General features: G+C 34.4%; 1 protein-coding gene and 1 long non-coding RNA gene across 3 annotated transcripts in view; one reads left to right on the top strand and one right to left on the bottom strand.

The window, feature by feature from the left end:
* LOC120532884 overlaps positions 1-13696 on the top strand; it is a 103692-nt gene that overhangs the window by 20086 nt on the left and 69910 nt on the right. Inside the window, exon 2 of one of the 2 annotated variants that reach the window (XR_005634401.1) lies at positions 13296-13360. The exons of the other annotated variant lie outside the window; for it this stretch is intronic. This is a non-coding gene — a long non-coding RNA (uncharacterized LOC120532884). The remainder of the gene's footprint in view (positions 1-13295; positions 13361-13696) is intronic. 2 annotated transcript variants of the gene reach the window in all.
* Positions 1-13696, bottom strand: part of fam172a (family with sequence similarity 172 member A) — a 716959-nt gene that overhangs the window by 3381 nt on the left and 699882 nt on the right. The window lies entirely within an intron of this gene.

The raw sequence follows: 13696 nt of genomic DNA on the forward strand, positions 1-13696 counted from the left end.
AGCTGATTATATTTTGCATTTTTAGTATAAACAAATAATCTTCCACAAATGGTCTCATTGTATATTAGGCTGTTTGGGCATTTTTAATAAACAATAATGTCATTTTCTTCATTAATTAATTCAACAAAATCAATGAAAAACAAATAAAAAAAGAAATACACAAATGAATGCAACTTCACTTCAACCTGGCATGAGTGACCTCCAGTTTAGAGGCTGCCGTACTGTAATCCTTCAAGGCCTAACCTGTCAACGTGTTCGTTCTTCTTTTCATTTGAGCAGTTTGTAACGTCCATTTCGAACCTGCTTCTTTACATCATCACAGACTTGAGCTATTTCAGGTTGCTAGTCACCGTGGCCTCACATTCCAACCTATTCCATCTCTCAGTTATGTGGGCCCTCCATTTGTTTGCACTTATAGTAAATGCTGTTAAGGAGCAATTTAACTTCAAACAATTTTGACACATTCTGTTTCTCTTCACAAGAACATATCAACATTGAAGTCATAACCTTAACAAATACTTAGATCTTTAGAAATACAAAAGTGCAGACTCAAATGTCGACAAACTGTATAAGGCGCATAGGGACGCGACAGTGCATAGGCACATCAGGCTGGCAAGCAGACTGCAGCACTCTATCCAGTAAATCAAGACTCTGAACTTTGGTTAATCCCTCCTAGTGGACAGTTAGCTTTATCCCATTGGGAGCACAGCCCATCATTGCTTAACATATTAAAAGACAAAGATTTACTATGGTTATCAATAAGCTGAGTTTACCTGACCTTTTATGTCGTCATTCTTGAGATCCCTGAAGAATTCGTATTCGTGAAAGAAAAATATTCCATTGCATATGCCTAATGGATTTACTTTGCTTCCAGCTTTTCCCCCTTATATTTTGTTCTTGCTTTTCAAAAGCATTTTTCTCTCCTGTACAAGTCATGTCCATAGCTTAAACTCAGAAGTAGCGGTATTACAGCATATGGCAAAATTTCAAGGTTTTTTTTTATTGCAGTCCTTATCACAGTGTAATACTAGGTCATTGCTATAGTTACTTACAGTGATTCAACACTTAATTTCACCGGATAATAGCTCTCTCTCTCTGTAACCATATTTGCTGCCTAGCAACAGATGTGTGCCAATCCTATAACACTTCATAGTTTTCTTTTTCTTTTGCCCTTTTTTTTATAGGTTGGAAATCCAACAAATCGGTTAGGGATCTATTAGTGTCCACGTACCCTAGTTATCAATTGGACATAAGAGGAACATTTGTGAGTGGAACACACTGGAAAAAAAATCCACTACATTTTCCAATTTTATATTACCTTCAAGGACGATAATAGTTGGAATCTTTTACTGCTCTAATAAAATGTGACAGTTCTGTTTTCAGGGCTTAACAGGTAAACATACAGACTTGGAGACAAAGAATGTGCTTCACAAAAATGACTCTCAATGGATTGTACAGATACATCACATTCACTACTTTTTTCTGTAAAGAATTAGGATTGCAACAATGCTCAACCCTGAGGGATACAATTAAAAATACCTTTATGGCTTCACCAATGAGTGTACAGTGATGGTGCAAGTATTGACCTTGTGTTTATTAGATTGACCCCTTGCTGGTCTATATTAATGAACACTGTTGAAGAAAAAGCTTGGTGAATCAGGCCAATTGTTTAGGATTTTATGGACAGAAGTGATCAGTGCCTTGGGTCAAGTTTACCAATCCTGCAATCATCAAGTTAATAACCCTCATACTAACATCCTTTACCTGTGTAATTCTCTAAAGAATGCTCGTTTCGTAGCTTATAGCCTTTAGAGTAGTTATTTATAATTTATATCCAATTTGAAAAGAGAGCTTTTTTCTTTTCTTTCTGCAGGGCAAAACAATCAATGGCAGCTTGTGATTTTTCTCCCAACCCACAGTGAACTGTAACACAATCCATCCACCAGTCTGACTCATGCCAAAAGGTCATGGACTGTGCGAAACAGCTGAAAAGCCAAAAGGATGAGCTTACTCAAGTGATTTACATTTTATAAGCCTGTGATGTACAGTAAAATCATCTGCACTGGCATCATCAGGCTTAATGATTTATTCAGGAGGTGCAGTATGTGCCAAGACTGTCCCCTTTTAGTCACTTAAGATGCCTAAGAACCAAGCTCAACAAATTAATAAAGGCAAAAGTAATGAACAAACAAAATATACAATAAACAAACTTCTCTACATGCTGTAAACTCGGAATTCTGGGTTATATTATAAATTCAATGTTACATACAAAAATCTGCTTTTTCATAGTGAGTCATTTCTTCTACTGAATTTACATTCGTATGAACTAATCTGTTTACAAGTGCAACTCAACATGCATTTAGAGGTGGCACTTACATCTGTCTGCCTCAGACTCCATGTCTGCAGGTCTAATAAAAGCTGTATGACATATTATGATTTTGATTTTTAAATCATCATTGGTTAATTCCTTAGTAATGTGGTGTAGTCTAGGTATACTTTTCTCTGCCCTTTTTTAATACTCTTTATCTTTATGAACATCCTGCAAATTGTCTTAAACAGCTGCTGCTGCACAAATACAAGTGGTAAAAGTTTTATTTCTTCCTTATTTGAGATACAGTATGTTGGTTTGGTGAGATAGAATCCCACTGGAAATGCAATGAAATAAGCAATTTTGGAAATGTATTCATTGTTTTGAACTTTCAAGGGGGAAGAGCACAGTGTATGTGTGGGTTACTGACTGGAATTATTCCATGATAGCTTATTATGTAACTCTAAAGGTGATAATATAATATGAATACAAACACTGTTCACTAAATTTAAGACATGGGCGGTGATGGGTAGAGTTGGAAGGTGTGCGATGTGGACAGAGAGTCAGAAACTGCACAGAAAAGATGATTGTGTCAACTAAGACTTCAGAAGGCAGCCTGTGTTTAGAGCTGCCTATAGTGTACACCTTGTACGTAACATCTTTGTGTGTGTGTGAAGCACACAGACTTTCAAAGAAAACAAATCGAAAACGTGTACACCTAGCCATTCCAATCTCTTTCACCTCAGATACAATCTTAGCCTCTTGCACTTTGTAATCATATTTAATATATACTTACAGTATATAAGGTAAACATTACTACTTAAAGAAGAATACAGTTAGATTCTCTCAGTGTTTGGAGTGGAAGGGAATGCCATTCTGCAACTTCTACATTGTTATTGTAAGTAATCCATCACTTCCCATGCCACCTGTTTACTTCCTAACCTCTGATGGTATGCCAAGTGCTGAACATGCATGTTGTAGCTTTAAGATTAAGGAGGATACACAAGGACAAAAAAAAAACAGTCTTTAGGTATCACACAGCTGTACAGATTGTTAGATTTTGATACTGTGAAAGTCAAAGGAGCGCAGATTTAAGATATGAGAAGTGTTCACGTCATTGTTCACTGTATAGAACCGTACAGTATGTCTGCAAGTGTACTGGGAGCTTCTGCATATGGAAAGAAGATTTTATGGCTGAAAAAAATAAAAGAGGTGGAAGAAACAGAGTCAAGCTGCAATACTACATCAAACCTCTTATGACAACCTCTCTCTGTTCTTCATGGTATGGATGCATAAAAGTCACAACAAAGATGACACTGTCTGAGTAAGGCAGTCACCCTTCTTTAAAAAAACAGTTAAATTGGCTAGTACTTCATAATGATAAATTGGTATGCTTTGAATTTGCTTGGGTCATCTACGGTCCAAGAAATTAGCACTGTCAAATTAGTGGAGTGAGTGTGTGGTCTCTCCTGTAGGCAGCAAACCTCTCTAAGAAAGAAATTATTCAAAAAGAATCAAAAGTGTACAAAAAAGCCTTTAACAGTTCTCCATGAAACGAAACAAGAAAAATGCATTTTACATGAACATGATTATGTTTTGTATGCTTTTTGTGTTCTTTTGACATAACCTCCACAATTGGTTCAGGTTATGTGTAGCAGTTACAGTTTCATTGACTTCTTTTTCTTTTATTTCAAACACTGGTTTATCTACAACAGAAATGGTCAAATTAAGTGACAATACTATGAATCACTTTTTAACATTGAGGTATGTTAATGAAAAATTTGTTTAGAAACATCTTCCTATTCAAGGCTTGTTCCTGCTTTATGTATGGTGCTGCCTGGACTAACTTTAGTTCCATGCAAATCTGAGCTGAAATAAGTGTGGTCACAAACTGTATAGATTTTAACAATCTGTTCAAATATTGAGAATCAGCAGATTTCTTATTATTATCATAAAATGGTTCTGTTGTTTAACAAAACAAAATAAAAAAGTATGAGGTTCCAGTATAAAAACCTGACCTTTGCTATAAGACGAGGTCATTATTTCAAACAAAACCAACATAGCCAATGTGAAATTTGTATGCCAGATCATAGTGTTTTGTTAGTGCCGCCACTAAAATTAAATAGTTGCATGTCTTACCTAAAGTATTAAAACAAACACCAGAGCAATAGTGTTTTCAGAGCAATTACTTGGAAGGTTTTCATGTTTATGAAGAAAAAGAAAGCACTGAATCATTCTTAATTATCAAATAAGGTTTCGTACATAATGTCAGTATGAACTATTAAAAATATTCACATATCTATTTTTTTTTTTTTGCAGATTTGTGAGAAAACATAATACACACACATATATTTATATACATACTTGCACAAATACACATTCATGAGCTATGCTGAGAACATTAATGGATTAGGGATGTGTGGGGACGGGGTGGAAGGCCAAAGAAGATGTAAAGGGAGAAATCAAAATATTAATTGCACATTCAGTGCTATGAGGATATGATAATTAAATTTAAAAATGCCGTTTTTCGTTGAAAGGAGTCTTTGAGTCCTTATATTGCTGAGCTGAGCATGAGGTCTTGAACATTTTCACTTTCTATTCGAAAGCCTAATTAATTCAGCTTGGATTACTTGTGGTTAAGGTGCAATAAAAAGTGAATAATGTCACAGTGAAAAAAGAATTCTTCAGAGTCTTCTGAATTAAACACAACAAGCCATAAGTTTTTCAGCCTCTCACTGTGCTACAACTTCACCTGTTGTAGAGTAACCAGCTGTGTTTAGAAATTGCTTAGAATGAAGTCATCTGTACAATGAATGAAAGTACGACACTGGACTAATACCGCTCTTATAAATATTACACTATGAAGTCAAAAGTAAAACCTAGAACAAGGTAATTTAAAAATCACCAACTATGGAATGGGTATTTAGAGGATTTCTGAGATTCTGATAGTCACACAAAGCATGTGATTACTAAGCATGCAAACACTATAATAAAGAAACAGAAAAAAAGCACGGCATAACTGTGAATTCCGGGTAGAATAAAGTGTCACCCAAAACTATAATGGGAATTAGATGCACTAGATAGAGTGCCCACAAAATGTTCTTTGTTCTCTCTTCATGGGTTATGACATCTTAATACTGACAAATAATGCCTGACTTTGAAGAATTTAAGATTCAATTAATAAGAGTCTGTAATACAACAGCAATAAAACTGTAAAATGAAAGTGCAATTTTGCAAACAAAAAAACATTGTTTTTCTAACAAAGCAACCTTTTGAGCACAATGTACATTATCCAATTACACAGTAAATGAGAACTAATGGCACCGTACTCTACTCCATCAAAAAATTAGTTGTTGTAGCTAGGATTGTGCCACTGATCTTGCTTAACTCAACAAATTAAGAAGTCAATGTTACTTGCATTTATATGACCTTTATAATACTTGACATGGATTTGTGCAGAGTCACACCTCACACCTGAATAGAACCTAAGACCTGTTGTGGTAGGCCTAGCCAGAGAGCAAAAATAACCTGGCAAGGTAATGGAAGATTCCTGTATCTTAAGGAGCCACAGTCACACTTCCTTAATACAACACCAATTTAACAGGTTCATTCCTTAAAATTGATACAATACTACAGTTGTATTATTTATGACTATTTATGATTATTAATGAAGAACACAAAGTATAAAACAACAAAAGCTAGGTTAGTTGTAAATATTACAATTACCAAAAAAAGGTAAAGAAGAAACTCTAAACCATACAGAGGACAGATAAAACAGCATTAATAGTCGCAGCGACCACAAAATGGGACCAAAAAGACCTTTAGCATGTGTTTTATTTCTTATAAGTTTACTTAAACATTTGAATTTAATAAGACTTTTTTTTTGGTATTACATGCCTTATCTTAATGTGGACCCTCACTCACATTAACAAGCTTAATTAAATGGTGCGGATTAATGGAGCTGCGCGTTCAGTGAAGCTTTAGAAATGAAAGTACACACTTGCTGTATGTAGCCCAGTGTCCCCTATGAACTACAGTGTTTTACCAGCTCATTTTTATCCACAATTGATGTGGTTCATAGTAATGGTCCCGGCACACATCCAGGTTTTCCGTTAAGCCTTGGCCAAGTTGTAGTGTGTGGCCAGCCCTGCTTTACAAACCCCATCTTTGGAGCCAACCCTTAATCAGAAATTAGAGATCTGAGTTTCCTTAATTACACTCTTCTGTTAAGCCAGATGTTGAAGACCTGCTGAAGATGTGGGTAAAACAGGCCGGCATAAACAGTAGCCAATTAACCTAACATGTAATGTTATTAACAATAACAACATGGAAAAATATTTAAAGGCACAATCTATGATACATCTGCATTAAGCCACCCATGTTTTAACAGGTCACATAATAAAGTTCCCCTAATGTTGATAATTCCTTATTTTGCCTCGGGAATAATATTACAATATTTTTCATCCTTATTTACAACCACCACGGGATTTCTATAAATGTGGTGCAGTATAATGGTTTATGGTTTGGGAGAATCTATGCATCCTATATTAACTCTCATTACTCTATCCAGTGAACAGAATTAATATTTTCATTCCACTGTAGAACAGGAAAACTTCATGAAAAATGACAGTCAAATGAAACTGCACCATGATGTGCATGACTTTCACTACTTTGTTCACTGAGTTTGGTATCATTTTCAAGTAAAATTAAGGAAATTATATAACATAACACATAACATAAAATTGACTTAATACAGTTCGGGGTATGGGGGCTGCACAGCCTACCCTCATGGCACTGGACACAAGACATTTGGTTCTTGAAGAATGTAAAAGGAATTTTAATGGGAAAATTCTGCGATGATCACTATTGCATTGACCTGGGTTAGCAACTCTGGCCTAGTCGTGTTGGGGCTTTGGTTTCTCAACGTGTGCATTGATTTTTTTGTTATTTTCACTAATCCATTGCCCATCACACAAAGTTATCAGTCATTACCATTATAGCTATAAAACTTATTCACACGGCCCAAGCAGTTGCAGGAAAAGTGCTGCCATGCTGCTATTGCCAACAATAAAAACAGACAAGGCAGATAAGGCGAATTTTCTCATTTTTAGATCTTTATTTGGTATTTTTATAATCACTTTAGATTTTTTTTATCCTTCTTCTACATTGTTGCCTTTTTTAAAAGTTTTTCTTCCTAACACCAGCAGCTGGACAGATACATAGGTATACACATGGTGGATAAGCTGATTGCTGGCCATCAGGCAGTTATTCGCTGTTGGACACATTCAATGTTAATATCTGTAGAACACCATCTATTGGAATGTACTTTGTAATGCATGTATAGTAGTATTAAAATGCACTGCATTTTAAATTCCAACAGATGACACACCACAAACATTAGTACTATTTTTACAAATCCCATACCAAATGGTATATTAAAGACACATAGCAACACTACAGACACAGACACATAAACATTTTATTAAGGCACATTTTAGTTTTTAACAAAGCCCAGACTGGTTAAATTACAATACCCAAACATTGTGGTTAGGTACTATAAGGTTTAGATTGTTTTCCTCCTTACTGTAATAAACACTATATTATCAAATTTTTGTGAACACATGACCATCACACCTACTGTATATTACAAGCTTATTGGACATCACACATCAGCACCCCTTTGAGGCTATAACAGTGTCAACTGTTCTGGGAAGGCTTTCCAAAAGGTTTTGGTGAGTGTCTGTGGGAATTTATTCCCATTCAGATAAAACAGCATTTATGAGGTCAGGTACTAATGTTGGATTTGCAATCGGCATTCCACTTCTTCCCAAAGTTGTTTAATGGGGTTTAGATCAGGGCTCTGCACAGAACGCTCCATGTCTTTAAAGATCTAGCTTTTTGCATAGGGGCACAATCACACGAGGAAAGTGAAGGGCCTTCCCTAAATTATTTCCACAAAGTTGGAAGCATAATTTCACCTAATGACTGGTGGAAAAGTTGGCATCCTCTGACAGTGCCACATTTAACATCAATGAGCTATTCATCATTACCCACTCTATGGACAATGTTTGTCAATGAAGATACTGTAACACCTCAATAAAGTAATTTGTCCACTTATTTTTCACCACACAGTATAATTATGCAAAACCTGAAAAGTCATATGTTTACATGTATATACAATGGTTAATGGAATAAGTCATGAGAGAAAGATCTGCTTCAACCATATCAATGACATTGTGTTCCCTTATAAGCACTTCACACCTCCAAACTCTTGAATCCTGTCTAAAACTAAACATCAAAAGGTATTTTTTCCTGCAATGCCAATTCTTCCTCCTCAGACATGCTGTGTTGTTAAAATGAGTTGAACCACACTATAACAAAGTCATTCCCATTCAGGACTATCTGGTCCTACCAACGGTAAAGGACTTAACACTTCATTGGAATTTTACCCAGGTTTGTTATTACCAGTGCCTTCTTACGCTACTAACTTGTCTGGGGTTATTAAATTTGAAGGCAAACAATGCTTTTTCCCTGAATCTTACAATGTGCTAGATGAATCATCATGTAACTAAGAAGTCTTTTTAATGGTTGTATAGAAGTAGAAAAGTGGTGTCATTTTATGGAAAGGGTTGAAAGTTATACCCACTGACATATTCTAAATTGTGTATTTCAGTGCCGTAACAGAAGTATAATTCCACCTGACCAAGGAGATATTGAATCTTCATCAGTTTTTGTTCAAAGTGCTCTACCAGAAGAGCTGTGGCAATGTAGTCTTGGATGTACCATCACAGCTCCTGGAGGCAACAGCAGCATTCTATGTGACTCCAGTTCACACACTACATTTTAACTTCAGGACGTAATCAGTGGCAGACTTTGCACCTTGACCTACCAGTTCACTAGTTTGATATTTTAGGGGCTAAGAGACACTTCTAGTGAATGAAAATGTCACAAACATTACAAGGAATTATAGGACATGTTGCATCTTTGCATTTCATCTAAGTTAAAGTACAAAGACTAGTGAGCCATGAAACCACATTTCCTGAACCAAAATCACTCTGAAAGTGTGTTGTATTGTGTTCAGGGAAAGTTTTACTCAATCACTGTACTTTTTCTATATACCTACAATACAAGTAGGAAGCAAATACAAATATAAACTATAACTATTATTATATACCAAGGAAAGTAGAAAAAAATAAGTAGGATGAATTTACTCACTGGGTTTTCCGATTAACAGATTAACATATTTAGCAATTATTAACTACAGTAAAATAAAAAAAGAAAATAGTAAACTGCAATATATTGCAAACTGATATTACAATATCTAATATGTTTCAAAAAATATAAAAAATCATAATATTATGGCATCATATATTAAGTATGGTGGTGTCACTAGTGAATTCCCATCCTATACCGAGCTTTGCAGAAGAATTTAGACATCATCCCCATTTCCCCACAGCCAACATGTTTGATGCAATAGGGAAATTCTATTTGTGCATCTCAAATGGAATAAAGTTAATACTCAAGGACATCTGTCCTCCTCATTTTAAGACACTGCTGGGTTGCTCTAGTAATGTGACTCTTTCCCAGGTTTGGTTTTCTGGCACTGTGGTGCAGGTAATTATCTAGAGAAGGCTGCTAGTCCAAACTGCTGAAAAAAATCTCCATAATGGGATGTTATGATGATGGTGTAACCTGGCCGATGAATAATCTTAAAAATGTGTCACATATACTTTTTAGAATGCAGGCCAAAATTTCCACTTTAGTCTTATCAAACCAAAAGACTTTCTTCTTTATACAAGCAATATCCTGTAGAATAATTTTTGACACTCTCATACAGAGGGTCCTGATTGTGAAAAGTACTTTAAAATTGATCAACAATGAGCATCAATTGCAGCAACTGGTTTTCTCTAAAAAGTAATCTACTGGAAACATTACTACTGGAAGAGGTTTTGTATATTTCCCAGGCAATACAATGGACTGCACTTTAACACAAATGAAATGGATGTCTCTTTCTCAGACTTGCATCTTTATATAATCAGATATCTGACTTGCTCTGAATTATCACTGTCTTTAATTTGCGGTCTTCACTTAAAAATCTTTACCATGCTGTGAAACTATATAGATAGAGAAACTAGACTTGGCTTATATGCTGTCTGTTGACCAAATAGCTACACAATAAACTTCGTAATATCTAAGAATAGCCAAAGAATATATGAAACATTTCTGCAGCATCTTAATTAATATATCTAAAATATGTCATCTTTTAATGCAAAACTGTTGATATCAGGCAATATCAGCATTTAAAAATTTGAAAGCCAGAATTCTTAATTGTAGGCACAATGTTAAGATACGGTTCAGCAAACTTCAAATTGCTCTCACCTTGAAAGTTGTACTTCATCAGTTATGATCACAAGAGAAACACAACTTAAGAATATTCATATTTGAAGAGATGGTGTGTATCCAAGGGGCGACCTGCCATTTCTATGACTTGTGGTGGTCATTCTGGTAAAAGCATGCTCTATCTATAATGGCACATGGCCATCAGGTTAAAAAAACTTAAGATCATGAGTTTCAGTAAGGTCTTTTATAAAATTACATTTGTAGAAAATTTTATGTGACGTAACATATAAATTGTTTTACACATATTAATAATAATAAATTGCACCTAATATGGAAGCATTTACAGTGCATTGTACTTATCATCAAATAGTTTGTCAATTTTCTTCTAAGCCATACAGATCCCACATGCCATTTTTATTTTTAGCTGAGATGTAACTGAGTATAATAAAAACACAGTTAAGGGGTGGTCATAGTTGTAAAAGACAGACTACCTTTTAAGAAAAAAATGATAAACCTGCCTAAGCTAGAATTTTTAAAAGATTTTCTACTCGTGCTGGTACCAAAGAAAATCTATAGCAATCACAGACTGAAAATGTATGGTTTGTTGCTGGTTTTTAGGCCTTGAAAGTGCTTTTACACCAATAACTTGAAAGAGATGGGGAATAAGAATTGTCAGTACCACAGTACAAAGTCAGAAACAGGTTTGCATAATATTGTGCTGTGAGTTATTGACTCAGGAACTTAAAATCTCTTCTCTCTTCTCAGCTCCTTCTATAGAGATCCTTGACAGCAGCAGATGGTAGAGAGCTGCACACATCATGCAATCTTTGTATATGCATTAAATATAGTTAATACACTAGATTCAAGAATAATTGGTATCCTTCATTAAAAAATCTAGAATACATTAAAAATATAAGCTATATTTAAGGCTCTTAAATTTGGGAGATCGTTTTTTTTTTAAATATAAAAGTTATATTATTAAAAGTAAGCATTTCAATTATCTTTGTTTAGGATGTGGTACAAGCTCCTCTGATAGGAGAAACTACACAAAGCCTTTCTGTGTAATTTGTAACAATACTGTTGGATAACATAGTGGGACTTGAATCGTTTCTCTATGTAGACTTTTTCCAAATTCTTGAAATCCTCAGGATTTTGCTCAAGCACATCCCTGTTCAGTTAGTGCCAAATGTTATCAATCTGAGAAGTGCACTGTAAGACCTTACACTAGTTTCCAGTCAACTATCTGTTGTTAATTTTGTTGTGCATTTTGGGTGTTTTTAACAAAGCCCCCAGAAAAAGTAAAACAATCCTACAATGTCAATGATCCACCAGTATTTTTTTATACATGAAAATAATGGACCTGGTGTGCAAGGCCAAACAGTGTGATTTGGGCCTCATCTGAAAATTTCTCTCCTGGGTTCCAGCCAAAGTACCAATGGTGCCTGGCATAAATAAGTCACTTCAAATAGCAAATGTAACCTTTACATATACATGAACTGATTTGTGGTGACCAAATTTGTCAGATTTTTATGGTATAACACAAGTTTTTCAAGTGCTTTATTGCTTTTTAAACGTTAATGAAAAAGGAAGCCCAAAAATATTACTTGTGCTTAATTTTGTCTAGACAATTAATATTTTATTGAAGAATTCACTTACTTTATTTACTTAAAATGAATCAATAAAGATATTTTTTTGTTTTTATAAAAATAGTATTATTCATTTGAAAACAACTACTGTAAAAATAGCTTTTGAATAAAAGCCTGTAGTGTTTCCAAATATGTCAGCCTATTCAGGGTATAATTACTCTGTAGCGTGAATTCGACCAATATGTGTATCATTGTTTTGCATTTTGGCATACAAAAGAAAATTCACTGTGAGACCTTAATGGTTAATTTTGACCTATTACAATGATTTCTTTTTAACATAAGCATCTTAATAAAAAGCACTTCATTTAAGTAAGCACCTGAGTGAGTCTGACAATTAAAGAACTGCACCTCTTTAGTACAAGTTGTACTTTGTATGCACCTTTTGTTTGACAGAATTCATTTTTTTAAATAAAAACTTTATAATCGAGACAAAAAGGGCACTTAGCATTTAGTGTTTGTGACACTGTGAGTTAAATACCTTTAATTCAAAAAAGAAAAATACATAATACAATACCTTTTAAAGCTACAAAAAACTAGCAAATGAAAAGTTTAAATTAGGACTAAAGGGCAGGAACCAGCTTATTACTAAACTGTTTTCTGTGCAATCTTATAAGCCTTGTGGCTCTCTAGCATCTAAATTGAGGAATCCAGACATAAATAATAATACAAATAATTATTAAAAAAAGTCTCAGTTATTGTTTATATTAAAACCAGACACTCCAGAGACTGCTCTAAAAAAGCACAGGAAAATACCTTAGGTGTAATTAAGCATTACAAACTTTGTACATTTCCTAAAAAGATTATATTGTTTTATTAGGCACAAATTTGAACATGGCAGAAGGTTGAAATGGTAATGCAAAAATGGTCTTTAATGGAATGGGTTCCTGGCACATGAATACCAATATAAAGTGTTGTAATGCTGAATGTCATCACTATATGACTGTGCCAGTGCAGAAACACAAACTAATTATAAATTAAAAGTTACATATATTTCCTTCCAGGTCACTATGAAAGGACTTTAATCACAAGATATGAAGAAGAGAAGAAAGACGTATCCATGTCAGAGGTCTCATTTTATGTTTATTTCATTCTGTATAATTAAATTTTGACTTGAGTCAAACAGCTATCATATGGGTGTCCACATAATGCAATCAAATAATGAAAGGAGACTCAGTTCATGATTTGGTGCATGCTACCATGTAAATAGTCAGAATAAGAAATAAGTTGTTTTGACAACTTAAGTGTATAGTGCAACTATGTTTAATGTCTATCTATAAATACAGAAAATATCACAATTTCAAGTACTCCTACAGCTGCAATTAATAAAATAATAACATAAAATCAAAGTGCCAGGAAAAAACACCCTTTTCTGTTAAATTTCAGTGTTTGCAATACTATAAAA

The sequence above is a fragment of the Polypterus senegalus genome, chromosome 7, assembly GCF_016835505.1.
Source record: "Polypterus senegalus isolate Bchr_013 chromosome 7, ASM1683550v1, whole genome shotgun sequence".
In the NCBI taxonomy this organism is placed as follows: domain Eukaryota; kingdom Metazoa; phylum Chordata; class Cladistia; order Polypteriformes; family Polypteridae; genus Polypterus; species Polypterus senegalus.